This window comes from Nuphar pumila, chromosome 15 (assembly GCF_984573655.1).
Source record: "Nuphar pumila chromosome 15, dmNupPumi1.hap1.1, whole genome shotgun sequence".
Taxonomy (NCBI): Eukaryota; Viridiplantae; Streptophyta; class Magnoliopsida; order Nymphaeales; family Nymphaeaceae; genus Nuphar; species Nuphar pumila.
The window spans coordinates 29454405-29466193 of NC_143263.1; positions in this window are offsets into that span (position 1 = coordinate 29454405).

The following is an 11789-nucleotide window of genomic DNA, read 5'->3' on the forward strand; positions in this document are numbered from 1 at the left end:
TTTATTCAAAAATATGAGAAATTATCGAATATTATTCAGATATAAACCCAGAATCATACCCCCTTTGATATAAACATGAGAAATAATGAATAAATTTTTAAAATAAACTTGAAAATTCAAAATTGGGGTCAAAATGACCAAATACCCCTGATGACCTTGAAATCAGGGTTTTCTGAAAGAAATTTTATAAATTTTGGAATTTTGAAAATCAAATAAAATAAATCAAATACAATATGATGAAATATGATGATATGCATGAAAATTTATGGAATTATAAATTAAAATTTTGAAATTATGGTCAAAATGACCAAAATACCCTCGATAACAAGACTATGGCCTTGAAATTAGGGTTTTCTAAAATAAATTTTACAAAATTGAAAAATATGAAATGCAAATGGGATTGAAATTAACCCTAATATGACTCTACATGCTTATGTACATGATAAAACCCTAAAATGAAAAAAAATATCATAAAATATCAAAATTAACTTGATTTTCGTCTGATTTTCGCTTCTGAATTTAAAGACAAACTAACATATAAAGCAAATGAACTTGGAATTAAGCCAAATTTGGCATGGACACCTAAACTAACCCTAAAAACATAATAGAGCTCTAAAATCTATTTTTTTGTATTCTTAAATATAGAAATTCAAATAAAAAGCCTAAATTTTGTGATTTTTGCCTAAAATGCTGATTCTAAAGGAGATTTCGGATATCAAATTTCCATAAAAATTTCCCAAATTTTATGGGGTGACATAAGAAAGTAAGTAAAGGATTTTTGTCTTTTACACTTTCTACTTTTGACCTATGGTCGGAGCTGTGCCACTCCGGCAAGTCGGATCGGAATCTGGCGACTCTAGGATTTGGGAGAAACAGACAGGTTTCGGTAGAAAATGTGGGGAAAATAGTAAACATATGGTAAAAAGGATGAAATTGTGGGAAAATATCCCTGACAAACAGGGTAAAGTTTGATATTTTGACACAATTGGGATTCAGGTTACGGTTTGGAAAAGGCCACATTGTTATCAGAGACCTAAATCTCTGGAATATTTGGACATTGGAATCTGTTAGACAGAAAAAGAAAATCCAGGAAAAATACTGAAACAGATCCTAAAATTCCCGAATTTTGGGAAATAACAGAAAATAATGTTAGGAAGAACTTTTGTGTTGAAAGTTTTTGCAAACGAGCTAGATATTGGGCGTACTTGATGAATTAGGGTATGTCTATACCCTGACAAAGGAAAATCGAAATTTTCCCAGGGGTCTGAGAAATCCGATTTTTGACAGAGGTCAACACTACTTGGAAAAACCTAAAAATTTCCATATCACTAGTAGATTCAATTATGAATCCACTGTGATTTTTGGAGAATGATCCAAATCTCCCACTAGGGTGGTGCTGGAGGTTCTTTTCTGCTAAAGCAGAAATTGGAAATTTCCAGGGGGTTAAAAACCCAATGTCAATCTTTTATTTTTTTATGAAGTTACGAATTTTAAGCTAATCCAATTTTTTTACAGAAGTTTAATGACACATAAATATAAAGATCATAAAATCTACAAAATTTATTGATGAAGTAATCTATGCAAAATAACATCTGGATCATACCTATAACCGAAAACTTATATATTCTAAACTAAATGTTAACAAAAACCACACAAAGTGAATAAAATGAATAATGAAAATGAATTAAATGCATTACTTAAATATGAAAGTACATGGAATATGAGAATAAAATAAAGTTGACAGGGTATGATCCATTTTAATGTTGGCTATTGGTGGTAGAGGGATCCAATCCATTTATCGGATGGATCACCTCATTTGCATAGCCATGTCATAACAAAACCAATATTTCATGTTGTTCAAATCCATAAAGCAAGGTCTCTTACCAATGTAAATCCAGTTTTAATTAGTTTTACAGGGTATTCATAGCCTAATACAAAAAAAAAACTCATGTTAGCAAGAAAAAGCCTCGAAATAATAAAAGGAATAGGCACTTTACCTTGAAAACCTTGCTTATTTACATCAGTTGGAATGAATGCAAACGGAGGAGTTGGTTGCTTGGGCTGAAGCAACTTAGCCTTGTTGGAGGCTGAATGCAGTAGGGATGACTGAAGGTATTGTGGTTGCTGGAAATGTAACAACAACTGTTGAAGAGGGGGTTGAGGGTGGATGCCACAGTTGTGGCTGCTGTGTTGGAGAGGGTTGAAGTGGTGATACCGGTTGCTGTGGTGGCTGAAGAAGAGCTGCAAGCTGATGAAGATGCTGTGCTGCTGCTGCAAGGAGAGGTGGTGAAGGAGAAGCTGCTGTAGAGAGGTGAGAAGTTGTGTAATAGAAACCAAGGGAGAGAGAGAGAGGCGTGAAGTTGATATTGAATAGCCACCGTATGCCTCTTTTTTTCCATTTGGTTTTTTAAGATAACTTAGGTTTTGATAAGTTCAAAACCTAAGTTTCTAATAATAGCTAATGCCTTTAATGAATAGCATACGTGAATGGCTGGAGGCTCTTGTGCCATTAAAAAAGATGGAAGGCGGTAAAGAAGAAAGGGGAAAGAAGGAAGGAAAGGAAAAGGAAAGAAGGAAAAGGAAATGAAAGGAGGGAAAGGAGAGGGAAAGGAAGAGAAGGGGCTGGAAAAGAAGCCTACGTAAGTGGAGAGAGGGGAAAGAAAAAGGAGGAAAGAAAGAAAGAAAGAAAGAAAGAAAGAAAGAAAGAAAAAGGAAGAAGAAAGAAAGAAAAGAAAGAAAGAGGGAAAGAAAAGAAATAAAGAAAAAAAATGGAAAAAGAAGAAAGGAAGTGGGCTGGATTGAGGGCTAGGGTGGTTGACCCTCTTGTGGGTCCCACCTTAGGGAAAATAAAATAAGAAAATAAAATAAAACAAACAAAAAAAATAAAGAAAAAGATAATTTTTTTCTTATAAATTAAAACAAGAAAATGCAAATGGATGGGACATCTCATAGCAGGTCCAAATTCTACTTTTGAAATTCATTTTGACGATTAAAGGGGTAAAATAGTCTTTTCAGAAAATTTCCAAACAAAACAGGCTATTTTTTGCAGTTTTTGAAACAAGCTCGGATTTTGAAGTTCAATACCCCGTTGCGAAGCAAATTCAATGTAAAATTTAAAAAATTAATTTTGAAAGAAATCCAGATTGTTTTTCTCGAGAAAATACTTCCAAATGTATTTTCAGACGAAACGAGCTATTTTTGGCAGTTTTTGAAATGAGCTCGGATTTTGAAGTTCAATACCCCGTTGCGAAGCAAATCCAGTGTAGAATTCAAAATTTTGATTTTGGAAGAAATCCAGATTGTTTTTCTCGAGAAAATACTTCCAAATTTAGACTTCCAGGGGTAAAAATGTCAATTTTGGAAACCCGAGGTTTTGAAGTTAATTTCTGAAAGCTTTTAAAACTCGATCTGGATTGAAATTTATAAAGCTGGAGTTCTGGACTTCGAAATTGAAATGAAATGTGATGAAATATTATGAAATGCTGAGAAATGATATGAAATGATGAGAAATGACATGTGAAATGCTAACCCTGAATAAAAAATTTTGGATTTTAAACCCTGATTCGCAGCTATACCAGTTTAAAAAGCATTAAAATTAATAAAATTTGCAAAATAGCTCAAGAAATGGTTTTCGGGCTCTACCGAGCTAGAGTGACACTGAAAATTGGGGTTTGAGCTGAATTAAACTGAAATGAGCTGGGTTTTAGAGTTTCATAACTCAAGTAAACTGACCAGACACTGAATCAACTGACCTTTTCGTCTAAATTTCCGAGAAAAGCTGCCATTTTTAGAGAAATGGTACGGAATGGTCACTAGAGTGAAGTGAATTATGAATTTGAGTTGGGTTTGAGCTAGAACAAAGGTCAGTAATACTGACATGAACTAAAATCGAAGCTTGAACAATAGCTCAATTGGCTGAACTCAACTCAATTTCAGCTGAAAGAGCTGAAATGGACTAAAATGGGCTCTTGAACACTTGAAAATGGTTTTGAACTGAAATTGGAGCACTTGAACTCCTGGTGAGCTCAGGCTAGACTCTAAGGAATATGACTGACTGGGAATGACTGACTTGGAGACAATTGACTTGGATTTGAGTGAGAAATGAACTCATTTCTAAAGAAATGATCCCATTTTGGCAGGAATTGTCAGAAATGAAAATTGTCTTCTCACTGTGAGCTCAGATGAGCTTTGGAATGACTGATATTCTAAATGTTTTGAACTGAACAGTGAGCTTTGTTGACTCTGACTGACTAGGGTTCAGGATAACCTAGGGGTAAAATGGTAGTTTTTCTAATGAAAGTGGGTAAAATGGTAATTTTCTGAAACTGACTCGGGGTTTGACTCCTACACTGACCTAACCGGGTTGGCACTGCACGAGGAGGGTTATTTGAGAATGGATGAGGAAAATTTGGGGTGTTTACAGCAACCCATAGCTTATCTCCAGCAGAAATACCAACAGCAGGACCAACTTGGAACTCCCACTGTTAATACAAAAGCACAAATCTTAAAATGAAAAACACGACTAGGGAAGCAGGAACATAGTAAGCAACTATTTGAGATTTAAGAGTCGTGATGGAACAAACTTTAGAGCAAACTAGATAAATCATGTAGAGATAGAAATTGACCTGTTCAGGCATAACTTCACCATTGATGCCACTAATGTTGACTCCAGCATAAAGGCATGCTTTGTAATGTGAGTCGACAATGTCATGACCAAAAGCTTTGTCAGCTCCAGCAGCACAGTAATAGGGTCCAACTACCCATAAGAGAGGGAGGGTGCGGCAGGGCCACTGGCCCAATGTCACCCCTCCGGCGAACGATTATGAAGTGGGGGTGGTGTGTGTGTGTGTGTGGGTGGGTGCGGGGGGGGGGGGGGGGGGGGGGGGGGGGGGAGAAGATGGTAGGGAGCCATCGGCCCCCTGTTGGCCCTCCAATCAGAACCAAGGGAACCAACAGGGCTCGGCACAACCGACCCTCTGGCGGCTCTGGCGACCCACCAACAAGAAACAAGTGGAGGAGGGGTTTTACCTACGGGAGGAGCCAGCGGTTCCTGATGGTAGTGTCGGAGCGGATCGATGACAGAGAGCGAGGGTGGTGGCGGTGTCGTCAGAAACGCAGAGGAGAGAGGGTGTGCGAGAAGAGTGGATGAGAGAGTCAAGGCAGAGGGGCAACAATAATGGTCGGTCGCGATGTCGGGGCTCCGACGAGCTGCGCAGGACCGAGGGTGAGAACCCAAGGAGAAGGAGTAGAAGTCAGGGAGGGTGCAAGGGGATCGGCGACGCTGTCGCTAGATAGATCCTAGAGAGATGGGAGCAAAGCGAAGGAACAAGAGAGGGAGAGAGATCGGGTTACCTGAGGGAGATGGCACGGTCGTCGACAACAGCTTGCCAAAGGGGAGCTCGCCGGAAGGAAACCTAGATCGATTGCGATGTCGCTGGAGAGCGGGAGGTGGCCGGAAGGTCGTCGGATAGCGGCAGGTTGTAGGGGCGATCGTCGACGAGCATAAGTTTGGACAGAGCGAGCAGCGCGGGTGAGAGAAAGATACGGAAAAAGAAAAATGTTGTGCCCTAGATGGGTGTTTTACATCGACAATTTGCGACGAAATATTTTCGTCGCAAACTCCTTCTCGAAATAGCGACGAATTTTTTTCCATCGCGTAATCCATCGTGAAGTAGCGACAGAAAACATTCCATCATTAATGTCGTAAATATTTCGAATATTGGCGACAGATGGTTTTCTCTCGCTAATCCATCGCAACTTTGCGACGAAAAAAATTCGTCGCAAAGTTTCGTCGCTAATTAGCAATTTTCTCGTAGTGGTCTTCTGCAAGCATTGGATTATTTTTTCTTTTAACATTTTCTTAGATTGTGATCTTCTGAAATGCATTTTGTACTGCTGCCAACACCCATTCTAATCCATTTTTCGGTGTTCTTTTTGCAGTTTTTATTGGGGGAAACTGAAAATGTGTAAGATTTAAGACACCAATGCTTTCTTTTTCAAAAATGTTTTTTTTTTCTTTGACTCTATTAGTTGTTAGTTGTAATAGAAGCTCGACCTTCACTTTGAAATTTAATTCCTTGTCATGTTTGTACAACTCTAACAATGAACTATGTTTGCCAATTTTGTAAGGTTAAAAATTCTTTTATCTTTCTGTTTTATGTCATTTTCTTAGCACAGAGGTTATTATATATTGAGAAGTTGGGCGACAACCTTTGATAACTGAACAATTTTTGGTTTTTTTCGTTCTGACTTTCACAGGATTCATAGTGGTGGTGTACATCAAGTCCAAGCTTCTTAGTAACCTCTCAAAGGAAAATGCAAAAACCATATTTGCATGTCTGTTTGGAATCCTTGAACCTGAAGAGGTAACTATGAAATCCGCACATCCTCCCAAGCAGCTTCAATAATGGATTTGAAAGTTTTTGCCAGAATTTTGATGGTACTCCCAAATAAGCAGGTGGTAAGTACCAAATCCACTGAATTTGTGGATTTCATGTTTCCTTCCCCCAGATGGATGCTGAAATTCCAAACACTACCTAAAATCAGTCTGAATCGGCCCTCTAACGATTTGCTATAGGGCCCCAACACAAATCAGGCGATTTATGCCAGAATCGCCAAGATCGCTCTCAATCGGCCCTGGATCAGTTTACACATACATGCAATAAAAAAAACAGTAAAACATAGTTGTGGGAGGGGGGGGGATAATCCTAACTCCCACGCCTTCATTTTCATCTCCCACCTACCTGTGTCTCCCCTTGCGGCACTACCTCTGCCTACCGTATGGTGCCTCCCTCCATCGAATTGCCTCCCATGATCTTATCCAGAAATGCTCTCTCTCTCTCTCTCTCCGTCAAATTCTGCATTTCAAGTGGCAGGCTCGAACGTAGGTTGCCCTAGCTTGTCCTGCGTTGGTTGGTCGTGCCGATCACCGCCGGAGTCCCCGACCCTCGCAGGTGTGCCTCTATCTTGTTTATTCCCTTTTCAGAGTTTCATAGGCTCCTTCATCGGTGCCTTTCGTCATTTGGTTATGCGCCCCTCGTCTAGCCGTTTTTGGGGCCTTGCTCCTGATCTCCCATTGAGGGTCAACCTGCGAGCCCTACTGTTCATCAAGGAAGCTGTGAATGACTGGGGTGCAGCCTTTGTGCTTCGCCGATGGGGATTGGATATTGTCTTGCCTTTTAGACTCAATCGTTGGTTCTTCTCTAAGCTTTCAGAGTCCCTCCGATCATGCCTAGATGTGGGCTCTCTTCGTATTTCGGAGATTAGGTTTTTCCTGCGAGCTATTAGACGGGAGCCTCTCGAGGCGTGCTCTATTAAGGCTTTGCTTGTTTCTCCTTTCTTCATTTGTGAGCTTCCAGAATAGGTTGCTGATCGAGGATGGAAGCAGGTCCCATCTACTTGGCAAAGCTCTTTCCATGTTGTTCGCTATAGATCTCAGTTGAGTCATGCCAGGCAGAGGGATTGGTGGTGTGCTAATTGTTTTTCTTTGAACTTCCACAAACGATGTGATTGTCATAAATGCGGCTTATCTTTTCTCTCTCGTAGGTACCCAGTCTGGAAGCGAAGACGATCTAACCCCTCACATTCCCATTCGCCGGGGATGAATCTAGTCTCTAAAGATTTTTCTGGGGTGGTGCGTCATCCGACAAGTCGGAATCCTGAACGACCTTCCCAAAAATTATCCTTCTCGCCATGGGTGCAGATTGACAATCTTCATAACCCGGCAAATTCATTCAATGCTGTCAAGATTGGGTCTATCTGGGTCCCGGTCTGGCCGCAGCACTTTGAGCTTTCTTTTCCGTCTATTGTGATGTCTTCTTTTAAATCGTTGTAATTTTGAAAAGATTTTTATATGAAAAACATGTGAAAACCAAACATCAAATAATAAAAACCGGTTCTCACTAGTGGATGAGACCGGGTCGAACTCAGGGAACGGGAATATGTTGTATTCAAACAAACAAGTCTAAACTATTCTTTATTGCCGAATTATTGAAATGTAAAATGTTTTAAAAGAGGTAAAAACAACTAACTATTACAACAAATGAATACCCTTCGCAGAGGGCGTAAAGTGCAATATTTACAAACCCATAATCAAATTCCTAATTCTAAACTGAAAAGTAAAAAGAAGCTTCTACTCTTCGTACTTCGTGTCACGTAATCGCTTCCGCTCCAGTCTTTGCTATCTTGCACAGTTCAAATGAACACGAGCAGTACTAGAGATAGAAGTAGAATTATACTAAAAAAAAATACTAATTACATACTAGAAATATGAAAGAAATCTAACTAATTGATTACAAGCACTTAACTAACAGTTTACTTAACAAAAAATAGGAAAATGAAGAAAAATCACAACATCAGAATGTAAAAATAACAAGAACTTGAATATGAAAACTAAGCTGTATTGAAAAACAGGAACATGACAAAACATAAAAACAGGAATTGAATTGGTTAAAAACATTAAATGAAAAACATGACATGAATGTTAACAACAGGAAAAACTTAACTGAACAAACCAGAAATTAAAAAGACTACGGAATTAAGCAAACACAAAATACATGAACAAGTAAGTAAAAGAAATGGAAACAAAATAAGAATTTATGCGTGGAATGAAAGCAACAAAACATTACTGAATTGAAAACATGAACATTTGTAATTGAAAACAGAAATAAAAAAAATTGACAACAATCAAGAAATAAAATGAAAAACAGATTTATGCTAAAGATGAAAACAAGATTAAAAAAAACAAGAAATCAAATCAAAACAACTAATGAATCAAAGTAAAAATAAAAATCAGAAAGGCAAAGATCAAAACATTCAGAATTACTAACTACACACAGAAAATCAAAATTACAAGATGAAAAAAAAAAAACTAATGAATCGGTAATTCATACACACACAGAAAACAAAAGAAAAAAAATCAGTAATTCAGAAAATCAAAACAGGGAACTACCGAACTATCAAACAGAAAAGATTATAGTAAACAAAATTACAAAGGAATCAATCGAATAGACAACTAACAAAAATTAGAAACAACAAGGATCGAGAGTTTTTTTTCTTTTTATGTTTCTTTCAGTTTTTTTTTTCTTTTTATTTTCGTTTTACAGAAACATCAAGAACATAAAGAAGAAGCTGGAGAAGAAGAAGAAACTGAAGAAGAAATCGAAATCGGAATAAGAAGAACAATTGGAAGAAGAAAATGCTGAAGATCGGAGGAAGAAGAAGAAGAAGAAGAAGAAGAGATCGGAAGAAGAGGAAGAAGAAGAGGAAGAAGAAGAAGAAGAAGAGGAAGAAGAAGAAGAAGAAGAAGAAGAACACTCAGCACTCACCGTGAACCTGAGGGGTTTGGGGAGAATGTAGCGACCTCCACCACCACGCCGTCGCCGGACTGAAGCTTCACCACCACCGGTTGCCGGATTTGACAGAGAAAGAGGGAGAAAGGGAAGGTAGGGAAGGGAATAGCCACCGGTGTTAGTGGAGGATGGTGAGAAAAGAGGGAAAGAGAGGGAAAGAGGGGGAAAAAGGAAGTTTCAGGTGTAAATGGAGGAGGCGCCCATTTTTTACGATTTTGGGGGTTTTTAAAAGCAACAAACCGGCTGGAACCGGTTTGAAACAAATGCAAACCGGTTCAAGCCGGTTTGTTTATTATATTTTTTTTTAATTTTTCTTTTAGAAATACAAACTGGTTCAACAGGTTTGTATTATTATTTATTATTTTTTTTTTAGTTTTCCATTAATTTTCACAAATTACAAACCATGCAATGGTTTGTTTTTATTATTATATATTTTTTTCATTTTCAAAAATCAAGAAAACCGTATAAATCGGTTACTTATGAAAATTTTCAAAAACAAAACTATTTATAAAAGAAACTTCAAAAACTAATCTACTATATTTTTTTCTTTTCTAAAAAAAAACAAACACTTAAATTGAATATAAAACTATTTTTCTCCAATTTTTTTATTTTTTCTTTTAATAAAAACTAAAACCAACTACAAAAACTAAAATAGGCATAAGAATGTAAAATAAAACTATTTTTCATGCATTTTCTAATTTTAAATCATTTAAGCACATTTACTCAAAAACTAACATAAAATTGGGTTTTTGAAACATTATTTTATAAAATCATGCATATTTAAATGTTAATGAACCCCGAATTATATGCATGATCAAATACCCCCATGCTTATGTTTTGCTAGTCCTCGAGCAAACTAGAAAAATGCAAGAAATGAGACTATCATGAAACTCACTTTCGTAGGAATCACGGTTGCATTTAGCTTATGCAACAAGCCCTTTCAACCCCTGGGTTACCCAAGTGGACGAGTAAGGTCTCGTGAGGGTTTGCAGTGATGCTACCCACAAACATCATTGTCATGTATGCATAATATTACACATCCTCATAAGCAGTAGGTAATTAAAGACTTTATTTTCACAAATATTTCCTGTTATTTCAAAATCAAAATATAATTAGAGTTTTTTATGTACCACCACAGAAAAAGAATTTCTTTCACTTTTCTAAATATCACAGTTATTTATGTTTTATTCTTAGAAAATCCAATAAAAATATATTATTATTTACTTATCCTCACTCATATGTTTTCTACACAGGTTTTCTCAATCACACTTCTAAGCATTGAACTTTTCTTTCTTTTTAAGCTCTTTCCTCTTTTTTTTTCTTTTCACGCTTTTTCTTTTTGCGCACTTATTTTTCTCTTATAGCTTGCGTGTGGTCTGCTTTTATGCCTTGTGCAATGTCAATATCTTCTATACTTTTTCAATACATACCAAAAGATATCAACTAAGACATAAAAGTGACTTCCTTCATTCACCTTTATAACATGAGAGTCAAATATTTCAACTTGTATCTGTTCTCAGTTACTTAGGTTCACGAAGTTTTCCACTCTCTTTTTCGAAATGGAATTAAAAGTTTCAACTTACATCTAAGTTCCATCTACTAAGGATTGTGGAATTATCCAAACAACCTAACGCATGCTTTTTCTCACTTTTTGAGCTCATTTTTATGCTTTTGTTCATTTGCTTAGTTTTTCAAAAATAGAACTGTGCATATTCATATTTATGATTCAAAATAAATTCTAACATGTATCTATCATCATTTCTTCGAAATCCGCATAAACAACCATAATTTTTAGATTTATGTCAGAAAAATTTTTCGTGGGGCTTAAAAATCCTCTAAAAACATCAGATTTGAAATAACATTCATATAAGTTCAAACTCTTTCTTTAAAAATCTACTTTTTATGAGAGATGTGTAAACATGTGCAAGAACGTAAACAGAAATATCAAGGTGTGCATTCTAAACCCTCCCCCATGCTTGAATGACACTGTCCCAGTGGCACTCCCCCATGCTTGAATGAAACTAATTGAATGCCCATGAGAGAAATAAATGAGGGAAAAGAGTAGAATAACCTGACATGAATTAAAAGTGCACATTCTATGAATGTAATGAATGCAATGTATACATGACAAAACATGAAAACCATGAATGAAACAAAAAGAACATGAAAAACTCATGAATAAAACTAAAAAGTAAAAACAAAATAAAATCTATAAATTCTAAGCAAATCTAATAATATACAAGATATGGGTTGCCTCCCATAAAGCGCTAAGTTTCACGTCCCCAGCCAGACGGATCCTTGGAAAAATCCTTCATCGTCCATGAGATCAATGGACATGAAGTCAGACTCAATCGGGCTCTATATAGAAAAGAGTGTCATCTGTGACACTACGCACTGTGTTTCCATCCCTTCTACCTCCAAATGTAGCACCATGACTCT